The sequence below is a fragment of the Sapajus apella genome, unplaced genomic scaffold (genome assembly GCF_009761245.1).
Source record: "Sapajus apella isolate SASKATOON/1434 unplaced genomic scaffold, GSC_monkey_1.0 scaffold6, whole genome shotgun sequence".
Classification (NCBI taxonomy): Eukaryota; Metazoa; Chordata; class Mammalia; order Primates; family Cebidae; genus Sapajus; species Sapajus apella.
In genome coordinates, this window is record NW_022436946.1 from 27,496,705 (window position 1) to 27,519,889 (window position 23,185).

At 35.5% G+C, this 23,185-nt stretch overlaps 1 long non-coding RNA gene across 1 annotated transcript; it reads right to left on the minus strand.

Annotated features, from left to right (window-relative positions):
• Nucleotides 1-622: 622 nt before the first annotated feature.
• On the minus strand, nt 623-21,904 carry LOC116549040. Its single transcript, XR_004267682.1, has 4 exons — nt 21,837-21,904; nt 16,075-16,082; nt 6,607-6,619; nt 623-634 (listed from the first exon to the last, which is right to left on the minus strand). It is a non-coding gene; the product is annotated as an uncharacterized LOC116549040 (long non-coding RNA).
• Nucleotides 21,905-23,185: the final 1,281 nt, after the last annotated feature.

Here is a 23,185-nt window from a genome sequence, read left to right on the forward strand (position 1 = left end):
TAAAGTACTTCATAATATTCCCTTGTTATCTACTTAATATCTTTAGAATCTGTAGGAATGTTACTTCTGCCACTCCTGATGATAATATTTGCCACTTCTCTCTTTTTCCTCATTAGTCTACCTTGATGTTTATTAATGTTATTAATCTTCTTTTTAAAAAAATCCCAGCTTTGGTTTCATTAGCTTTTCTCAATCAGTCTTCTACTTTCTATTTTATTTACCTCCTATCTGGATTATTTCCCTTCTTCTGCTTACCTGGTATTTTATTTTCTCTTCTTTTTCTAGTTTCTTAAGGTGGAAACTAAAGTCAATGATTTGAGAAGCTTTTCCCCTAATATGACTGTTTAGGCTATAAATTTCCCTTTAAATACTGCGTTAAATACATTACACAAATTGGAGTAGGCTGTGTTTTTGTTTTCATTTAGTAAAAAATATTTTAAAGTTTCCTTTATGGTATCTTTTGGCCCATAGGGTGTTTAGAAATGTATTATTAGTTTCAAATATTTAAAAGAGTTTCTGGGCCGGCCATGGTGGCTCTTGCCTGTAATTCCAGCACTTTGGGAGGCCAACGCATGCGGATCACTTGAGGTCAGGAGTTCGAGAACAGTCTGGTCAACATGGTGAAACCCTGTCTCTACTAAATACAAAAATTAACCTGGCATGGTGGTGGGCACCTTAATCCCAGCTACTTAGGAGGCTGAGGCAGGAGAATTGCCTGATCCCAGAGGCAGAGGTTGCAGTGAGCTATCATGCCATGCACTGCAGCCTGGGCGACAGAGCAAGGCTCCCTCTCAAAAAAATAAAAGTTTCTGGACATTTCTGTAATCGATTTCCAATTTTATTCTATTGTGGCTATAGAGAGCATGTTTTGCATGATTTGAAATTTTAAAGATCTATTGAGACTTATTTACCCAGACATGTTCTGTTGTAATAAATGCTATGTGTACAGATGAAATAAATAGAATTCTGTCATTATTTGTCTGAGTATTCTGGACATGTGTATTAGTTCAAATTGAAAGTGTTGTTCAAATCTTCTATATTCTTATTGACTTTCTGTTGTACTTAATATCAGTATCAAGAAACTGAAGCTGAAATATTTGACTGTAATTGGATTTGTCTGTTTCTTCTTATTTTGCTATGTGTATTTTTATGTATTCATACATTAAGTGCTTAAAAGCTTACAATTGTTATATTCTCTTAATGAAGTGATTCTTTTAGCACTGTGAAATAAATCTTTTAGTTTCTGGTAATACTTCTTTGCTGTGACATCTGCTTTGTCTGGTATTAACTCTAGCTTTCTTTTGATGTTTCAACATGATATATTTTTCTTCCATTCTTTTATTTTTAACCTATTTCTTTCCTCGTGGAATTTAAACCAGGTTTCCTTTTGACAACTCATATTTAGACCTTCATTCTTTACCTAATTTGCAATTTCTGCCTTTAATTGGAGTGTTTATTTTCAATTAATGTGATTCTTTTTTTTTTTTTTCTTCCCCCACCCTCCCCCGCCCCCGTGAGGCGGAGTTTCGCTCTTTCACCCAGGCTGGAGTGAAATGGCACGATCTCTGTTCACCCCAACCTCCACTCCTGGGGTTTAAGTAATTCTCCTGTCTCAGCCTCCTGAGTAGCTGGGATTATAGGCATCCACCACCATACCCAGTTAATTTTTGTATTATTAGTAGAGGTAGGGTTTTACCACCTTGGCCAGGCTGAATTCCAACTCCTGACCTCAGATGATCCACCTTCCTTCACCTCCCAAGATGCTAGGATTACAGGCATAATGTGATTCTTGAGATGACTGGGTTTAAATATCTCTTTTGCTATGTTTTTATCTTACCTATTCTTTGATTTTTATATCTTCTTATTTCTTAGGATTAGTTGAGAATTTTCATTATTCCTTTTTTTGATGATAACTGTTTTAATGTCCATGTGTACCAATTCTAATATCCATGTCATTTCCAGGCATATTTTTATTGATTTCCCCTTCATTATTGGTTGTATTTTACTGTGTCTTTGCATATGGGATAATTTTTGGTTGGTTACCAGCTTGAGGCAAAGTAGCAACTAAATTAGCTTATATAGTTTTTAAAGTAAATGCAATAACTCATTGTCTAATTCACATATTTGGTTGATCAACTGCAGTTACTAGAGACAGCACAGTATTATTGGGAGAGAATGGGCTTTGGAATAGAAAAATTTTGATTTGAATTCTCATTCTTCTATTTGCCTATTTCCTGAACTATGATAGTCTTTCTGGTACCAGAAGGTCAATAATATCTACTTTCTAAAGTTGTAGTAAAGATTGTATTTAATGCCCTTAGCATCAAAGCAGGAACATAGTAGTTGTTCAATGAATTACATTACTTTTCCTTCTAGGATTTTAAAGAAGTGTAACACGGGAGATTTACCTATACCTAGGATTTCTGTCATTACCATGAGTATTGGAGAGATTACAACTGTAAGAAAAAAAGATCATCACAGCTGGGCATGATGGTTCATGCCTGTAATCCCAGCACTTTGGGAGGCCAACGTGGGTGGATCACAAAGTCAGGAGTTTGAGACCAGCCTGGCCAACCTGGTGAAACTCTGTCTCTACTAAACATACAAAAATTAGCCAGGCATGGTGGCAGGTGCCAGTAATCACAGCTACTCGGGAGGCTGAGGCAGAAGAATTGCTTGAACCTGGGATATGGAGGTTGCAGTGAGCCGAGACTGTGCCATTGCACTCCAGCCTGGGCAACAGAGCGAGACTCCATTGCAAAAAAAAAAAGAAAAGAAAAGAAAGAAGATCATCATGCTACTGTAACTTAATGATGGAGAAAATATGCAACACCGACATAGCAATTACTAGTATTGGGCATAAATGTGAAATTTCTTCTTCTCCTTAACTCAAATTCAGAAGTCTATAGCCACTCTCTTCAAAGCAAAAAACAAAGTAACTAATAAGCCTTCTGATTGAGTTCATTTAAAAAATTTTCTAAAGATATTTTATAAGAAATCTTACTTATATCCTTATATACATTATTTAAAGACACACAGACAAAAGGTTTTAAGGAAAAGGCATCCCTTCTATATACCTGAGAAGTCGAACTGTTCTTATCTTTCCTTTTTATTGATATATTGCTATAGAGGGTTCAGATGTTCATATTTTTATTCTTCCCACTTCATTATTTATGCCTATTCTTCTCTTCTGGGACTTGTTTTGAAAAAAGGTAGAGAAAAAGAATACATTGATTTGGACTATGAATCCTCATTTTTTTGTGTGTAAAACATTTTTAAAACCATCTCTTGATTTATTTCTATGTCAAGCTTCCAATAAATGCTTTGCAGAAAACCATGTGCACTTTAGAGCACTTAAATTAGTGTTTTGGTTTTCAGTGAGGAAGAGCAAAATTCATGTGGGTTGTTGCTGGAACAAGATGTACATTTGAGACTCTGGAAATCTACTGTGATTTTTATCCCATTTTCCCCCCTGCCTTTTTGTAGCTATGACTATCATGATTAGAAAATTGTATTTGTGTTGTTTGTTTAATTTATCTTTTTTAAAAATTATTACTATAAGTTCTGTGATACATATGCAGAATGTGCAGGTTTAATACATAAGTATACATGTGCCATGGAGGTTTGCTGCACCAGTCAACCTTTCATCTACATTAGATATTTCTCCTAATGCTATCCCTTCCCTAGGCCCCCACCCCCTGATAGGCCCCAGTGTGTGATGTTCCCCTCCTTGTGTCCATGTGTTCTTGTTATTCAACTCCTACTTATGAACAAGAACATGTGGTGTTTTGTTTTCTGTTCCTGTGTTAGTTTGCTGAGAATGATGGTTTCCAGCTTCATCCATGTCCCTGGAAAGGACATGAACTCATCCCTTTTTGTGGCTGAATAGTATTCCATAGTATATATGTGCCACATTTTCTTTATGCAGTCTAAAATTGATGAGCATTTGGGTTGGTTCCAAGTCTTTGCTATTGTGAACAGGGTCACAATAAACATATGTGTGTGTGTGTCTTTATAGGAGAATGATTTATAATTTTTTGGGTGTATACCCAGTAATGGGATTGTTGGGTCAAATAGTATTTCTAGTTCTAGATCCTTAAGGAACCACCACACAGTCCTCCACAATGGTTAAATTAATTTACACTCCCATCAACAGTGTAAAAGTGTTACTCTTTCTCCACATCCTCTCCAGCATCTGTTGTCTCCAGTTTTTTTAGTGATTGCCATTCTAACTGGCCTGAGGTGGTATGTCATTGTGGTTTTGATTTGCATTTCTCTAATGACCAGTGATGATGAACTTTTCTTCATATGTTCGCTGGCTGCATAAATGTCTTCTTTTGAAAAGTGTCTGTTCATATCCTTTACCTGCTTTTTGATGGGGTTTGTTTTTTTTTCTTTTAAATTTATTTAAGTTTTTAATAGATTCTGGATATTAGCCCTTTCTCAGATGGATAGATTGCAAAAATTGTCTCCCATTCTGTAGGTTGCCTGTTCACTCTGATGATAGTTTCTTTTGCTGTACCGAAGCTCTTTAGTTTAATTAGATCCCATTTGTCAATTTGGCTTTTAGTGAATTGCTTCAATAGCTATTATATTTCACCCTAGGACTATCTGAATTTTACAGGTGAAAACAAATTAGCTGCATCTTGTAAATGAAGCTTAGTAAGAGGATACGAATGATAGAATGCTATATATGCTAATGATTAAAGCACAGTTATTGTTAGATTTGGTCTCAGCATTGGAACCACAGCTTAGGAATACAGAAGTTTTTGTGATAAACAAAACCTTAAACTGGAAGGAATAACATTTGGCATCTAGTCTTAAATCTGCCACAAATTTGCTTTATGATTTTGATTAGTTAATTAATCTACCTGGGCTCAGTTTCATCAGCTATTACATTATTGTGTGCTATATAAATTTTTTCTTCTTTAATTTTATGATTTTGGTTGACTCCAAAGGTCATTAGAGTCCAGAAGCACCCCTGAATACAAAAGATTTATTTTGAAATGATGTTAGAAATTAGGATGAAAAACAACAGTCAGGGCACATTAAATATTAAAGTCAGATATTTTTGCAGGACTTGAGGAAACATATGCCCAAGGACAAGGTAGATCAGAGAGTTCCAACTCTGAGAAGTCTGGCCTTAGGGCACTGACATAAGCCCTCAGTATAGGGCAAGTGAAGAGACAGAGAAATTTAAGGCACTAGCTCCAAGTAAACTTCAGTAGCTGAGGTAACACCCTGCCTCACGCAATCCCTTATACAATTTTTGTTCAGGCAGTTACAAATTTCGATTGTGTCTGGCCTTGTAATTGAAAGGAGAAATAGAAAGCAGGATTGCATAGCGAACATAAATTGAGTCTAGGTATAGAAGAAGCCATGTTATTCCTTATATTATGTAAATCCTAATATGTAAATCAAACCAGCTTCTTCTTTCATTTAGAGTTTTTAATGAAAATTGCTTTCTTCTGTGTTGTTGAATTGGGGCACAGCTTGATATCTAAGGTCATATAGTGTGAAACATAAGTTAAATCACTAATTGTCCTGGTGGAAATAACTTAATTCTCAAAAAAGCACTGTCAAGTCACATCAGTGTTTTGAATCTCCATGAATCTGAAGCTAGGAATATAAGCTAGAAATCTGGCATCATTATAAAAAGTGAGAGTTGATTTTCAGAGCTTTTTCCTCTAAATCTAGAAGTATGTAAGAGAGAACAGACAATACAGGTATGATTTTTATAAATGAAAAAGTGAAAGGGAACAATCCAGCTCCTAAGCAAAAAGATTAATTGAGGTACCTATTGGCTATGGTGGGTCCACTTGAAGATCATGCGATCCTCCCATCTGCTGAACTCACCTTTCCTTTTCTCTGAAGTCCCTCTTGCATTTCGTATTTCTTTCAGGCATCCAAACTTAAAACTCAAAACTTATCCTTAACTTCTTCCTCTCTCTGGCATTTTGTAGCCAGGAAGGTACTAAGTCCTGTGTATTCTCCGTCTAAAATGTATCTAGCATTGAACCTCTTATTTCATGCCAGTTGTCATCCTAAGCAGCTCTCCACCCACACTCCTGGGCTACCACTGCTTTCCTAAGTTGTTCTCATCATACTCTAATTCAGTGGTCACTTCTTTAAATCCCTTTATTAATTTTCCAACTCTTTATGTCTTAAAAAGTTCTAATGATAAAATAAACTGCATTTATGAGATTTTGTTAGTTTATATTTTCTAAATCCAAGATCTATGATGTGTAACTGCAATAAAATTCTTGAATGACATGCAATAATCAGCATAACCATGTCACGTGTAAGGCTTTTTTAATAGCCTGTCTTATCCTTCCTTTATCAACTAGGCATTTTGCAGCTACAGGCTGCACGCCACTGTTCTAATTCATTTGGGTGAAATACCAGTTCCATTATTTTTAAGGATACTATATAGTTTATTTTTCAAACTGGATCACTTTGAACCATAAAAAGGGGTACTTATAATGATTATAATTATGGCTGAACAGTGGTGTAAACTGGAACTGTTCTAGGCAAAGTGGGAAATGTGATAACCTTAGTCATCCACTTCTTACAACCTCAGGGCCTTCTACCACCTACAAATAGAACAAAAAAAAAAAACCTTTTTTTTTTAGCTTGACATTTAGGAAATTCATGTTAGACTCTTTGCCTCTCTTTAATGGGTGTACTCACTGATCACCTCGCCTATTTGCTTAAATGTTTCTATACTTGCACATTTGTTTATGGTACCCTGTCTCTTTTCCTTTTACATTGTTTTATGCCAGTTTACCTTTTTAACCCCTATACAACTTTTAAAGTAGAGTTTATCCCCAATATTTCTCATAAAGCTCCCCTACTTTAATCTACTATTAAGTATTCTTTTCTTTGAAGTCTTAAGTACTGGTTGATCAGTTAACCCCTACATGTTATCTTTGTAACAGGTTTTTGGGCCTAATTTTCTGATCTCAAGTGGATTTCAGATTCCCAAAGGCATAGATTTTATCTTAGACTTCTGTTTGGGACTTTAGGTTTCCCTTTTACTCTTTCTTCCCACTCTCATTGTCTAGACACTGGTTCACCTATGAGGAACTCTGGAAGTGATGTCAAAGGAAGGGAGATTCCAAGACCTTTGACTAGAAGAGGAAATATTTGTCTGAAATTAGAAATGTGGAGGCTAGAGAGCTAAACAAAGCTATAAACCCAGTGGATGCACCAATGGCTAACAGAAGGGGAGTTGGGGCAAAGCGTCATCAAAGACAGGCCATGGAGAAGAGAATAAGTAGCCTGGGAACAAATCATGGGAGAATTTGAGAGGCATAGAAGCAGTCAAGTTCTGAGCATTGTCTAGCTCTGGAAGCTTTTTGTGCAACATGACCCACAGTCTAGCAGTTTTGACATCATCTAGGAACTTATTAGAAATGCAGATCCTTAGGCCTCATTCTTCATATTACAAGATCTCTAGGTGATTCTTTTGGGAAGCACTGGCCTAGAGCATCAGCTTATCTTTGTGTACAGATTTTATAGTTGAGCTGGGACCTGGCACGTAAATGGATCTTTCTGAGTTGAATATTCAAATGTGATAATCAGGATATCCAATAATAAATATGAGTTGATTAAACATTGGGTTGAGAATCTATTTTTATTTCCTCATTGGTTTTTTAGTGCTTGAAATGATAGTGTACATCTTGTATAGACTTTCAACAAAAGTAGGGATCGAGGAGATTTGAGCTCAATATGTGTTAGAATAATATTTTTCAGATAACAAACTGTGACTTAATAAGAGTTGGGTGGAGAATAACTAAAATAATCTAATTACGGAGGTACTTGAGTTTTTAAGTGTCTTTTCATTTTGTTAGGATCTGTAACTTTTTTGACCTTAAATCTATTCTTGCCAGTTTTAAGTGCTTCAGGATAGGAAAACAGTTGGCCATCTGGTTTTACTAAACACTTTCTCATGTACAAGGACAAGATGTATTACTTGGAGGAGCTAAGAAGTGCACTGTTGAAAGAATTTAGGACACTTCTCTGTACAAACTATTTCTCCAGGATGAAGAGCTTGGCCTGTATCAAAAATTAAAAGAATTTTTGTTGGAAATACTTTTGACTTTTTCTTCATATGCTTCAGCTATCTGTAATGGTACATAAATAAGCATATAATTAACTACAGAAAGTATCTCACAGTGTGAGCTACACATAGCCTCTCATCTACCCTTCCCTTTATGGAAGAGCAAAGCTTGCTATCTAAATTTGTTAAGTAGACCCTGTTTTACTATTCATGTTATTTTCCTTATTAAATTAAGGATGACTTTGGCTAAATTCTGTTACTTAAGAAAAAATTAAATCGCATCTTGAAAAGGCTAATGGTAAATTTCTGATAAAACATTAACTGTATTGTTCTGTAGGAAAAAAGGCAACATAAAACACACTGCACAAAATTCAGTGTATTGTGCTAAACATAGTTTTGCTATAAACATAAGAGACAATAAAAATAAAAGCCTTTCAACATTACTAACTCTATACTTAAGTCTCTTTTCCTTTCTCCATGATTTGGTCTAAATAGTCTCCACTAGACATTATTTTTTCCCAGTGATTCTTGTCATAGAATGCTTTGATTACAGAGAATAGCAGCAGAAAAAATGACAAAAATATAGCATCAAACTACCAATTTATATCTTGGAGAATAGACTAAAACAGATGTCAGCTGGCATATACACTTGTTCAGCCACAGACAGGATTACTCAGCAAATACTTAGTAGATAGTGTTTCTTGATTTTTCCATTTGATCCAATTGTTTGTTTAACCAATAATTTGCTCTGAGGCAGCATCATGCAGTCGTTTATCAAAATATTGACCATTGTATGATATTAGCCAGTTGCTAAATTTTAAATATAATTTAACAAGAGAAGCCGGATATACAAACTGGGGATCAACAGAACTAGTGAAAACAGTAGCAACAATGGGCTCAGATTCACTGATTGGATATGTATTTACAGAGAATTTGTGACTTCCAGAATTCCTTAGGATTCTCTTTAGAGAACCTATTTTAAGTCAGGGATAATGATACAGAGAGGTTTTTTATAAAACCAAACAACTTCTTGTTGTGCATAGTACAGTTTGACACTTGTGTGCAGAGTGGAATTGCTGGCATTGTGTGTACCTCTCCATCCCTGCCATGACACCAATGTGGCCACCCCAACTGCTCCTCGGGCTCCTTGTTCTGTGTTAGGCAGTCCTCAAAGATATTGAGACCCTTACTATACAATGTCAGTGGGCCTGTCTTGAGTTGGTCCTAAGCCATGTAGGGTAAAGGGATGCATATTCCTTGCATAAATGGGACTATTCTTCTTATGTCACCCAGGGGTCTCTTGCCTATCCTCCCTGAAGGGGTGATGTGTGGAGGGAGGAGTTATAAGATGTGTTATCCTCTTTTACGCTATAAAATTCTGAACAATAAATTTCCCATGACCTAAGAAAAGAATTATTGCTTACATTTCCTGCATGCTCTTGGTAAGACACATTTGTGGTCATCATCATTCTTTGGGAAAAATATTAGCAACCTTTGAAAGAATTATTGGAAGCAAATAACCACAGCAGCATGAGGTATAATTCAGCATTGTGAGTAATAATTTAACTATATTAGGTAACTGTTATTAAGGAAGCTGCAGAAGCAAGAAGACATGTGTTGTTTTCATACAAATGGGGTCTGAAAACCATAGCCTTGTGATAATAGAGTCTTTCAGTGAGAAATATAAAATTAGAACGTTTTGACAATAAAGAACACATAGCTGTGGTTCTGAGACCTTAACAGGAAGAGATGGCACATGGATATTATGAAGGATCTTCCCACGAACTTATTGGACAATAAACAGCTCAGTACCTGTTATTCCAAATCTTTATCAAAAAGTCACTAATCTTTGTAGAGACCCACGAATTTTGTAGCATACAATTTATGTAGGTAGGGGTTTTGCAAAAATATTTTCCCAAGGCCTTGCACATCTCAGAGGGGTCCCTGATTGCATAAACACTTTCAGTCACAATTCAGTCACAAACTATATCGCTTTGATATAGTTCATTTTAACAACGAGGAGTAAGTGAGGAACAAAACGAAAATGGAATGGTAAACATTGCTAAATTTCCTCTATGGTGATTTTGTTTTTGTTTTTGTTTTTTAGATTCAGCTTGCATGTGCAGGTTTGTTACACAGGTCAGTCATGTAATGGTGGGGTTTGGGCTTCTAGCAAACCCATCACCTAGATTGTAAACATAGTACCCAATAGTAGATTTTTAACACTTTCCCCCCTCCATCGTGTCCCCTTTTGGAGTTATGTCCATGTGAATGCACTGTTATGTCCCATTGTTATGTTCATGTGTACCCACTTATGAGAACATGCAGCATTTGATTTTCTATTTTTGCATTAATTCACTTACAATAATGGACTCCAGCTGCGTCTATGTTGTTGCAAAGGACATGATTTCATTCTCTTTTGTGGCTGCATAGTATTCCATTGTGCATGTATACTACATTTTCTTTATCCAATCTACCATTGACGAGCACTTGTCTATGGCATTTTTTGATGAGAGTTGGGCTTTGGAATAAGCAGAGTTGGAACTTGAAGTGAAGACATATGGGAGTGGAGCCTTAGCTATGCCATTTTTGTGGAATCCCTGGCAAGTCTCTTACTACAGCAAGTCAGTTACTTCATCTCCTCAGAAAATTGTATATAAAGATGGAATAGAATAATTGTGTAAGTAATTAGCACATTTAGTACATTGTAAGAGTTCTATTTTGGTGAGATATTTTCATATATTATTGTTAAATGGATAGGGCAAATGCACCAAAATTGAATTCTTAAGATAATAGTATAATTAATCAATAATCTATTTTTTTATTTCTTGCCAGAAAACTAGATATTTAATATAACTTCAGTTTATGCCCTGAAAAAATGAAATATGAATAGGGTTGGTGGCTAATTTTCAGTAAGTTTATAATTGCTATTATATTTTATTTAATCTTTTACCCTGTGGCATCTCTAGGGTTGACATATTGGTAAAATTTCCAGAGTTATCAGGTGATTTTCCTGAACTGTAGGTAGTGATTCTGAGGGACAGTTAGTGAAAATGTAGAAAGAGGCTTTCTGTCTTTGTTACATCAAAATATTTGAGACTTATTTGAATAAAATCAACTGAATTATACACTCACTTTCATTAAATTCATGTTGCTTGAAATGGATATTTGCCTTTTTTAAGGGGTTGAACAACATCAGAAGCCCCTTCTTATATTCCTGGAATTGGCTGCATTATTGGTCCTGGTGAGAGACAGAGCCTGTCATGCATAATAGAGACAGAAAATGCTTGGTATTTGTTTTCCCAAGGTACTTCTCATCAAGGATGTGGGCACATGACTTTCTTTAAATAATTAGATGAAAACATTTTCTTCCAACTTTAAATAAAAATCGACTGATTCAAAGGAGCAGGTCCTGGAGAAAATCCATTTTGGTGCTGAGTAGTGAGAGCAGAAGTGGCAGTAATACTGAGTTTCTCGAGACAGCTGTGGCTTTCAACGTTTAGTGCCAGAAGCAATGGCACAGCAACCCACGATATACAGCATTTAGTGGTGAAAGCAGTGGTGATTTCTCTGGATGGGTTTTGTGGGTTGGCCATGCTTTTTTGCCCTCATTTCCACCTGTTCTCCAATTCAGAGCACTGTGAGCAACCCCAGTAACTTCTTAATCATTTCTCTTTTTCCTAAAACCAGGTTGGTATCTTTTATGTGCAGCTTTGAAACCTGACGTGCGCCTCGTGCTCCATCTGTTCTACTTTATTGCTATGTTGGAGCCCTTCCCTGATCTTCTTTCCCTTTAAGGTCTCCCTGATGCTTTTCTTATCCTGATCCCTCCCACCCCTTCCCTCAATCCTCACTCCTAGTGGGAGATGGAAGACACCGATATGCCTCGTGATCCCATATCTTACATTCAGAACTTGCCCTGATGTGACCAGAAAGCAACTTTCTCACATACAGGTTATTGAATGATGCATAAATAAGACACCACTGTATCTGAACAGATGAAACTCATCCACAGGTTTTGTGATCTTATATTTCACTTATATTCTTTTTTACATGACATTAGCAATTACATTACTTGCTATGCCACCAAATGCCTGCATTTATTTTAAGGTAATTTCCTCGGTTGAACTGTTGCATGACATAGCTTCAAACGTTTAAAGACATGAAATCCCAGAAGGCTTTACTTTTATTGACATTAGCCCCTCCCTCCAATCTCTGGGAGGTTAAAAATTGTTCATATAAGAGCCCTGTCAAATTCCTGATGGTTTCCATTTTAGCACTTGTACTGGTTTCTTCCAACCAAAATTCCAACTAATTTAGAATTTATGGAAATGTTATCATGCTGACATTGAAACTTATTTGATGGTAAATGCGGCAAAGCTTTCTTTAAATACCACAAGGAGAAAAATTCTAACCAAAAATCATTTTATGGATTTTTAATTCTTTTTTTAAAGCAATAATTTTTGAACACTAAAAACAAAAGATCACACTAAAAATCAACTCCAGGCAATTAGTTTGAGCAGTGAATCTTGTTCTAAAACCAGCAAAACAATTTTGAGTGCTTTAAAAAAATCCAGTTATTGACTTAGTACAATAAAGTATATTTTAGCATCATACGTACAAATCACCAACTTCTACATAAAATGAGATCCCTTGTAGTATCTATACAAATGAGCTTGAAAATAAAGTAGCAACTCAGAGAGGGACAACAGTTTTGCCCAAATATTTTCTGTTTTTCAAAAAGAAAGTCATATAGACCATTAGAGTTGGCTCTTTAGTTGTTCAGTGAAAAACATGGTAAGAAGGATGTATTTTTCTATTGCCGCTATAACAAATTATCACACATTTATTGGCTTAAAACACAAATGTATTATCTTACAGTTCTGAAGATTAGAAATCTGACATCAATTGCACTGTGCTGAAATCAAGATGTCAGCAGGGCTACATTGTTTTTTTTTGGAAGGCCTAGAAGCAGATGGATTTATTCTTTCTTTTTTCAGCTTTGAGAAGCTCCTGGCCCCCATTCTCTATCTGTGAAGCCAGCAGTACTGTATCTTTGCCACCATTCCTCAAGAATCACGTCTCTTTGTAACTCTGAATCCCTCTTCCACTTAAAAAAGTATTTTTGTTGGCCGAGTGAGGTGGCTCATGCCTGTAACCCCAGCACTTTGGGAGGCCAAGTTGGGTGGATCACGAGGTCAGGAGTTCGAGATCAGCCTGGCCAAGATGGTGAAACCCTGTCTCTACTAAAAAATACAAAAATTAGCCAGGTGCGGTGGCAGGTGCCTGCAATCCCAGCTGCTTGGGAGGCTGAGGCAGGAGAATCGCTTGAACCTGGGAGGTGGAGGTTGCAGTGAGCCGAGATTGCACCACTGCAGTCTAGCCTGAGCGACAGAGCAAGACTCCGTCTCAAGAGAAAAATAAAAAGTATTCTTGTGATTACATTGGACCCACCCGGATAATTCAGCATACTTTAGCTATTCATGATCAGTTAGTTAGAAACCTTAATTCCATCTGAAGCTTAGTTTCCTTTTGCCGTGTACTCTAATGTATTCATACGTTCCAGAGCTTAGGATATAGACACCTTTGGGGCAGGGCATATTTATGCCTATAAGAGAAGAAGGTAATAATATGGTGTTAGATAAAACAGGTGGAAATGCTAGCACTACATGAAGAATGCTTCTTTGGGTATCCCTAGGGACAATATGAGGATGTCCCAGGCCCTGCTGCACAAAGTGTGGGCCATTTTTCAGAGCATGGGCCACAGGAACCCAGGAACTTATTAGAAAGGTAGAATGTTGGGTCCTACCACAGACCTACTGATGTGGGATCTGCAGTTTAACAAAATCTTCAGGTGAGATTCACATGGATATTGAAGTATGAAGAAGGGCTCTATTCGCTTTCTTCAACCAGAGAAGAAATTACACCTTCAATTGTTTCTGCTGCTGTTACTGGATTACCACTATGTTTTCATGTGAGGAAATTGTATGGTAACTGAAAGAAACTTGAAAACCTCAGCAATGCAAGATGTAGCAGCATCCTCCTCTCAGCCATTTCACACTTGCTGCAAGGCCATGTCTTCATTTGGTTTTAGTGACCTTCTGATTCTAATAAAAAATTGTAATTTTCTTGTTACTTTTTGGGAAGAGAGGAAAAACGACACTACGGACAGTGAACTGTTAAACTTCCAGAAGATGTAAAGAGGGGCCTTGGGAACAACAGACTTGAAAACATAATCTTAATCTCCAGCAAAATTGTAGAATGGAGTAATAAAAATACTTGAGCACTTAGAAGAATTTTGGAGAACTGTGACATCAAAAGGCTTCAAAATGAGTTCTCTGAGAACTAAGCATAATAAACTCTATATACTTTTATAATATTATTAATATAGTAAATCAGGAAAATATGCATATAATGTATCTTAACTTGAGCAAAGCACTTGATATGCATGGTAAAGCACTGAATATGATTTGTGAATAAACTGATAAAATGTATGGTGAATGAGAGAACTGATCAATTCTGATCTGGTTAAAAACATTGTACCCAAGGTGTGTTGCATGATAAGTTACTGGAGTAGAGAGGTGGAAAGCTCGCTATAGGTTCTTGTCCTTCACTCAGTGCTTCTTGTTTTCATAAAAGCAATTTTAAAAAATGAAATAACGTTTTTCCCCCTAACTTTCAGACAAGTTTCAAGAGATAGCAAATGAAATAAAATATGGAAAGCAGAATTTAGAACTATCATTCTTAAAAGTAATTAGGATTACTTTGTAATCTGTGATTAAAGTCCTGGTGACTGTTACCAGTGGTGGAGGTAAATTTCTCTATGTATCAGCAGACAGGGGTAGTGATCTGCTTGTGGAAAAACAAAGAAGAGATGAGGCTGGGCGTGGTGGCTCATGCCTATAATCCCAACACTTTGGAAGTCTGGGGTGGGTGGATCACCTGGGGTCAGGAGTTCGAGACCAGCCTGTCCAACTTGGTGAAACCCCATCTCTACTAAAAACACAAAAATTAGCCAAATGGGGTGGCACATGCCTGCAGTCGCAGTTACTCAGGAGGCTGAGGCAGGAGAACCGCTTGAACTTAGGAGGCGGAGGTTGTAGTGAGCCAAGATGGTGCTGCTCCACTCCAGCCTGGGTGGCAGACTGAGACTGTCTCGAAAAAAAAAAAAAAAAAAAAAAAAAAAGAGGAGCTGAAATTTTAGCTGAGTGCATATTTTCCATGAGCTAATAGTGTAGTGTGGTTACATGAAGGCAAGAGATAAGACTTTCTTGATTTTGAATCCCCAAAGATCAGCCTAAAACCCAGAATTTAGTAAGTACTTGGTAAATGTTTGCTTAATGAATAATGCTTGAATTATGTAAAATATATAATTATGTCAGGTTGTAGTAATAAAAGTCTAAAGTTTAAGATGGTTCATACCCAAAATATTACATTTGCTTCTGGTTGCAATATTTTTAAAGTTACATTGACAAAATGCTATGTAGGAGAAAAGACTGAAAACTCTGTTGGGAAAAAACTGGAAACTGTGTCTTCTGGGGAATGTTATAGTGAAATAAAGAAGTAAAAGGGAACGTGTAAAATAGACATTGTTTTAAAACCCTTATGCAATCTTAAGGACAGGCTTGTTGTTCTAATAGACTGATACAGAGAAAATGTAGGAAAGCTACAAAGTGATAAATTGTATTTTAACATAAGCATTTTCTGACCAGCAGGAATGTCTAATGATGAAATGGACTTCCCTTGGTGAGGATACATTTCTGTTGTGAGAGACTAAATGACCATTGGTCAGGGATGCTGGGGAAAGCAGTCTTTATGGCATAATGGAATTCCTTAAAGAAACTCAAGCATGTTAGGGCCTAGGCAGGACATTTTTTGTTTTCAATCTGTTATATTATTTAGAAAGTATTAATTGACTTGGCATTTCTTAAATTCTGTGGAGTTAATATCGCTTTAGTCTGCTTTTGTCAAGTTGAATGAGACAAAGTGACAGAAGATGAAAAAACTAGCACAAGAGATACTGGAAAAAATAGGACTTTTCAAGACATTTAGAAGATTCAGAAATTTATAGTTAACTCCTAGTTGCTAAGTTTCTATGCAATACAATTATCTTATTGATTGCTCTTTTACAGTGAATAAGTAAAACAACCTTAAAGATACTAATGAAGCAGAATTGCGTTTGAATTTTCTTTAATTTTTAATAATTCCAGTAGATTATATTGTTGGAAAATATTTTGCTCTGTCACTCACTCCTATCTGTTATTTTTAGGAACAAAAATTTTGTGATGACAAATAAGATATGTCATCACAAATATGGGGACACAGAACTTATAATAAAAATTGATATTTTAAATTTACAAATAGGTGAATTATTGCCATTAGAGATGTTATACTGTTATTCAAAGACATAGCTTTACTTTTGATGTGATGCGATAATGTAAACATTACCTCTTGAATTGGATGATTTTCTAAGGGAGATGTGTGGATTCAGAAAAAGGGTCTGACAGGTATGATAGTTCATGTTTTGAGACATTCAAAGAGTGAAGGAAATGGATACTATAGCTTCGTGACAGACAACATCTCTTGAAAGGAAGCGGATGAAACAGGCTCCATGTGTGTTTTAGGAACATTGCAGTTTCTAATGACCTTCATATTGAATCAAAGTTTGTATCACAATTAAACAAAGTTCTGAAAAAGTTACCAAATTGCTGCAAAATGAAGCAAAACTAAACAAAAACACTTGAATTGATGTTTGTTATAACTCCCTCCACCCCCAATAGTCCCTAATAAATTTGAGGACAAAGCCAGTGATCTGCTTAAACAAAGCGATTGTTCTGTGCATGACAATGTGAAATATTAGACTTTTCTGTCTAATTTTTCCCATATGTTGGACATACTAAGTTGATTGTTCAGAACACTTTGATGGCGAAAAAAAGGCAATGCAGTAAAAACGAGTAATGATTCTTGTAAATTCATTATAATCCTTAATCAATCTCCCACTATGATATGCTGTTCTTAGTTATTAACACTGCTAGCTCTCTAAGGTAGGATCTCCAAACCGTGTATGTGTGTGTTTGTGTGTGTATTAAAACTGAATATATATATATTCAGTCCTCATTTTGGAGCACATGTGAAAGAGTCTCTCAAGCATATATATAATTTCTGCAGGAGCAGAAGTCCTGGGTTATTGGATATGCACAAGTTCTGCTTTACCATGTAATGCCAAACTATTTTCCAAATTGTTCCAATTTCCCCTCTTCCTCATGTTATGTAAGTGTTACAGTTGATCCTTATCCTCTCCAACATTTGATATTATTAGAATTCTTAATTTTTGCCATTTGAATTGTCATAAATATTTAATCATAAATGTGAACATTCATAGACATTTTTTAAACAAAAAGAGATGTTAATAAAATGACAAGGAAAAACTGATGCTTATTAATCCAACAAATACTAAGTGCCTTCTGGGTGCCTAGCATGTGGTATATAAATGTGTGTGTATAAAGAAAAGATATTAAGAAATGTTTCCATTCTAAGGAGATTACAATATACATTAAACTGAGGCATTCAAATAATAGTACCAGACAGTGATATCATTTTTCAGTTTTTCCTCTTTTCTCCCTCACAGTCTTTGTTTCTATGTCTTAGGATATACCAAGAAAGAAACCTAAGTGCTTTCTACTTTCAAAATGACCTTCTGAGACAGACAGAATCTATCTATTCTGTTTTCTCCCAGCCATTTATTCTATCAGCTTTCACCCGGACTGCCACCTTAATCTCCTGTTGCAGAGTGACCCAGACCTGAATGTGGGCAGGGACAGGAAAATGACTGAGGCTTTTTTTTTTTTTTTTTTTTTTTGAATGTGTGTGAAAAGATGTAGAAAAGTAGAAGACTGGGGAAGGCTTGGTTTGAACTATCCTGTTCAGGGCCTTAAGTGTCAGATTGGAAGAGTTTAAATTTCTATAGACAACAGAGAGCATCTAAAGGATTAAAAAAAAATTCCGAGGAACTGGTTTACTCAGAGGGCACTTTACTTAGGAGATATTTGTTGAAGTTAAATCTATGAAGAAAAAAATATAAGTTGATATTTGTTGAAGCTAACTATAAAAAGAAAAAAATATATAAGTCCCAAGAATACTTTAAAATTTTTTTAAATTTTAATTAATTAATTAATTAATTTTGAGACAGTCTTACTCTGTGCCCCGGCTAGAATGCCACTGCCCCTCTGCCTCCATGGCTAAAGTGATCTTCCCACCTGAGCCTTCCTGAGTAACTGGGACTGCAAGCACACACCACCATGCCCAGCAATTTTTTTTTTTTTTTTTTTTTAGTTTTGTAGAGAAAGAGTCTCATTACATTGCCCAGGCTGGTCTCAAACTCCTGGCTCAAGCAATCCTCCTGCCTTGGCCTCCCAAAGTGCTGGGATTACAGGCACCAGCCACCACACCTGGTCAGGAATACATTTTAATGGAGAAAATAAGAGTAAATGAGCATGTGGTACCAAAAATCAGTATCTAAGACAGTCTTTAAACTAGTATTTCCAATAAATATAGCAGATTAACCAGACTATACTGTCCTAGAAAAACAATAATAAAATTAACATTCTTTACTTCTTACCTTGCATAAATTATTCTAGGGAAATTTAATGCCTACCCTAGAGCAGTGTTCTGTTTCCAAATAGTTGATTGCTGTGTTTTTAAACTTTTGTTTTGAGTTGGTTTTCATGTCAAACATGATTATCTAGTTTCCTAATTTGTATATAGCACAAATTCCTAGCAAATCCTGTAGCTCAATATTCATTGATTTGGACTTTTAGCTTATGTAGCTAAACACGTTTTTGGAAAGACTGTGAAGATCAGCACGAAGACTCAGAGTTCAAATGAAGTGTGGGATGAATGAAAATCATGCAGTAGACTGAATGACATTCAACATGTTCTATTTCTAGTTATTTATAGCATCATTTTTATGTGAGTGCTTTCCTATGAGAATCGTTTCTAGTGAATTGTGAGAGTGTTATTAGTAAAGATAAAAGAGAATTGTAAATTCTTGAACACATATGTATATATACATATGTGTATATATGCACACATATATGTGTGTGCACACACACACATATATGTGTAGATCTCATTAAACTTAAACTATTCAAGGGTGTTTTAAGGATTACACATTTATCCTACCATTAAATGTGTAACTTTAAATATGTGATTGATTAATAAAACTGTGAAAGAGCCTTTTAGTACTTGCAAGATGAATATGATTAATTCTTCTGGAAGTAGGTGCCATTGTGTAATACTTCCACTTAGGAATAAAGGAATAAAAAATACAGCTCTTTATCTTAAAATGGAATGATGCTAATTTCATTACTGTTTCTATTCAATTTATACAGCTCAAAATCACCCTCAATATTCTGAAATAATTTCCATAGTGGATATGTCCTTCAACTGGAAGAACTAATGTATGCCAATTTAGTGTTGGTAGAACTTTAAAATTCTCTGGCAAATTTATATAGAAACAAATAATATTTTAGACCTATTTTTGGTTATTCTTTTGAAGTAACTCAACATTTGGTTGAGTTGCATGAGGAGATCTGCTGTGGTTTAACATTAACAATGGGAAGAAGGGGAATAAAAATATCATGGCAGAAACCAGCCTGGAAACTCTTTCATGTTGTAAATGGCGTATGGCATTGTCTTTTGCTTCATTATGTGAAGTTTGCAGGCTTAACTTTGAAAAGTAGATATTAACTTTTCAAAAGTAAATAATAAAACCAAAACATACACACAATTTTAACAATGTAATTTTGTTTGCCTCGATTAAACCTGGAGCATATCTGCTGCTCATGATTGAAAGAAGCCATTTTGTGACTTTATTAGAACAGGTTGTTTTAATATTTTCTATTTCCTTTTATTCTCATTCCCTTCTCCCGTCTCCACATAGTCAATACTCCTAATGTATCTGATGTGTGACTTTTTCACTGTATGTCTGAAATATTTTATACAGTTGTCACTGTTAGATTTCTAAAATCAACTAAGCTAAATCTCTACTTTACTTTTTCAATAATATTATTCTTTATCTTCTAAAAAGTAGTGTGTTCTGACCTTTTGTCTTACATTTTTAAAATAGAAAAATGTGGAATATACTAACAAGATAAAGCATCACAGAAAAATAAATGATACATAAGTCCACTGTCTTAAGATGGCTAATTAACATATTGGCTTACTTCCTTTCAACTTTAAAAAATGGCTCTTTAAAAATAAAATTTAGTTCTTATTTTACAACCAATTTTGTGATTTTTTTCTCCATGTACATTATAATATTAGCATTTCATTTAAGATCTTTTAACATAATACAATTTTTTTTTTTTTTTTTTTTTAAGAAACAGAGTCACCCTCTATAACCCAGGCTGGAGGCAGCTTCGCCATGATGGCTCACTGTAGCTTTGAACTTCTGGGCTCAAGTGATGCACCCTCTTAGCCTCCTGAGTAGTTAGGACTGCAGGCATGCATCACCATGCCTGATTAATTTTTAAATATTTTGTAGAGAGAGGGTCCCACTGTGTTCACAAGACTGGCCTCGAACTCCTGGCCTGAAGTAGTCCTCCCACTTCAACTTCTCGAAGTGCTGGGATTACAGGCATGAGCCATGGCACCTGACCTTAAACATAATTGTGTTGGCTGTATTATATTCCATTATACAGATGTATTTAATCATCTGGTTAATGTTAGATTTTGTTTCCCACATTTGTTATCTTCTTATAATATTGTATTAAACATTTTGTACATAAATATTGGTCTTTTATTTATTCCTTATGAATTTTTAGATGTAGAAACACTGGCTTTTGAAGTACATTGCCAAGGTCTTTTCAGAAAGGCTCTATCAGTTGTCATTCTCACCAGCAGTGTGTGAGAGTGCTCATATTGTTAAGCTCTTGCAAATATTGACTATTATCTTTATTGCTTATTTGGTGAGTTAAAATAATGTAGCATCACATTTTTACTAATTTTGCATTTTTCTTAATACAGTTGAACATTTTTTTGAAATGTTAATGCAATTCTTTAAAAATTTTTCATCCATTATCCTTGTTTATTTATCAGTGTGGATTCAGTGTTTTTCTTATGTAAGTATAGGATTTTGTTGTATTTGCAAAGTTTTTAAAATTTTGTTCAGATTTAGTTCAATTTTTGCATTTTTATTTACTTAATGTTGCAAAGTTTAAAATATTGAGTTATTAAAAATTTTCAAATTTTTCCATTATTTAGATTTATTTTAGAAAATTCTTTTTCTTAAGAGATTAAAGTGTATATTCAGTTACTAAATATAATTCTTTGACCTATGTATAATTTGTACTTATTAAGTATCTAAATTGTGTATTTTTCAAAACCCAAGTATCTCAGCTTTCTCTCTCCTTAGGGTATGATTTATGATGCCTTCTCTGTTGCAGCTGAGATCCATTTGGGTTTTTCTGTTCCTTTGATCTGTCTATTTATACATTTTTCAGCACTATACTTATTTAATTAAATTTTTGTATGTGTCAGTTACATCATATATATCTGATGGGTCTTGCCCTGAAATTTTGAACTTTGGAAACTTTTCCCATAGATTTGCCCTCGGTTCTGGGGATTATTTGGCTTTAGGACACCTCGCGGCTTCTCTCTCAGCACTTTCATTGTGCACCATCCAAGGGCAACAGCCTCTGATCAAGTTACTTTAGTAGCTAGAGAATTCTTGGCTGTTAATAAGGAAAGCAAAATGGGAGCGAGAGACAGGGACGAGGGATGAGAATTTACCTAATGGGTACAATGCACACTATTTGGGTGATGGGTACACTAAAAGCCCAGACTTTACCACTGTGCAAGGTATCCATGTAACAAAACTGTACGTATATCCCCTAAATCTATAAAAATAAAAATTAAAAATAAGAAAAGTGAGGAAAAGAATCAGCAAAGCAGCTGCCAGTGACTACAGCACAAGAAGATGAAATCATGGACAGGCCCAGAGAAAGGCCCAACTCTTACTTATAGGTGACCCTCTGATCCCCATGTGAGGAATTAATGGGGAAAAAATTCCTTACAGAGCCACATATGGCCCAGGATCTGGTGAGGAAGGAAAGGAAACAATGGGGAAATATCCACATAAACCGTGAGAGCATTCTGTGAGTAACTGTTATGAAAATTCAAGAGAATGATAGAACTGTCTTCACTGATTAAAAGTTTCAGATAAACTTGAATAATCTAAACCTTTAATGCAATGTAAACTCTTTGAGAGTAGTTTAGTAAATTATATGATATTGTAGCCAACTAGATGTGAGATGAAAAATAAGATGATTTAAATTCCAAGTAGAATTACATTTTGGAAAATAGTTTGGAATGAGACTTACATAAATGATTGTGGCAGTGCACTCTTTCATACATTGTGCTCCTAAAAAGGAGGCAAGCAGAAAGAGGGCTCAACATATGGCAGTCTCTTCACGTACAAACAAGAAGAAGTAGAAATTTAACTGGCACAAAATGTCTAAAGGTAGAAAAAAATGTCTAAAGGTAGAAAAATTCTTTGGAGGAGAATACTGATTACTGCCGGCCATCTATGTAGGGGCTTTACTTGAGGACAAGCGCTATGATTTCCCCAAAGTAGGGGCCAAGGGAAGCCCACGTTGTCAATGAGTAATTCTTGCTTATACCAGGGTGTTTCTCACCCAGAAGTCATCATCCTGCCTTTGAAGACTCTTTTATCTCTTTGCCATCTCCTGTCTTTATCCTAAAACGGAAAGAGGCTATAGAAATAATACACATATCTACATGTATATCTATGTATATTTATATATATCTACATAGGTATATCTACATATATCTACCAACTTCTCACCCCTCATAAAACCCAGCCAGCAGAATACTGAGCAAATAAACATGGCCGGAACTTTTAGAGTTCATTTAGTTTAATTTTTCTAGCACTCCTAATTATCTAGAAAGGATTTTACCGTTACCTTGAAAATCATCTTAGTACTTCCTATTTACCATAAGGCAGAAGGTTAAAGGGAAGCACGTATGCAGCCTCCTGATGCCACGAAGTATACACACACAACCTCATATTTTTCCTGCCAATAAAATAGAAATATTTTTTAA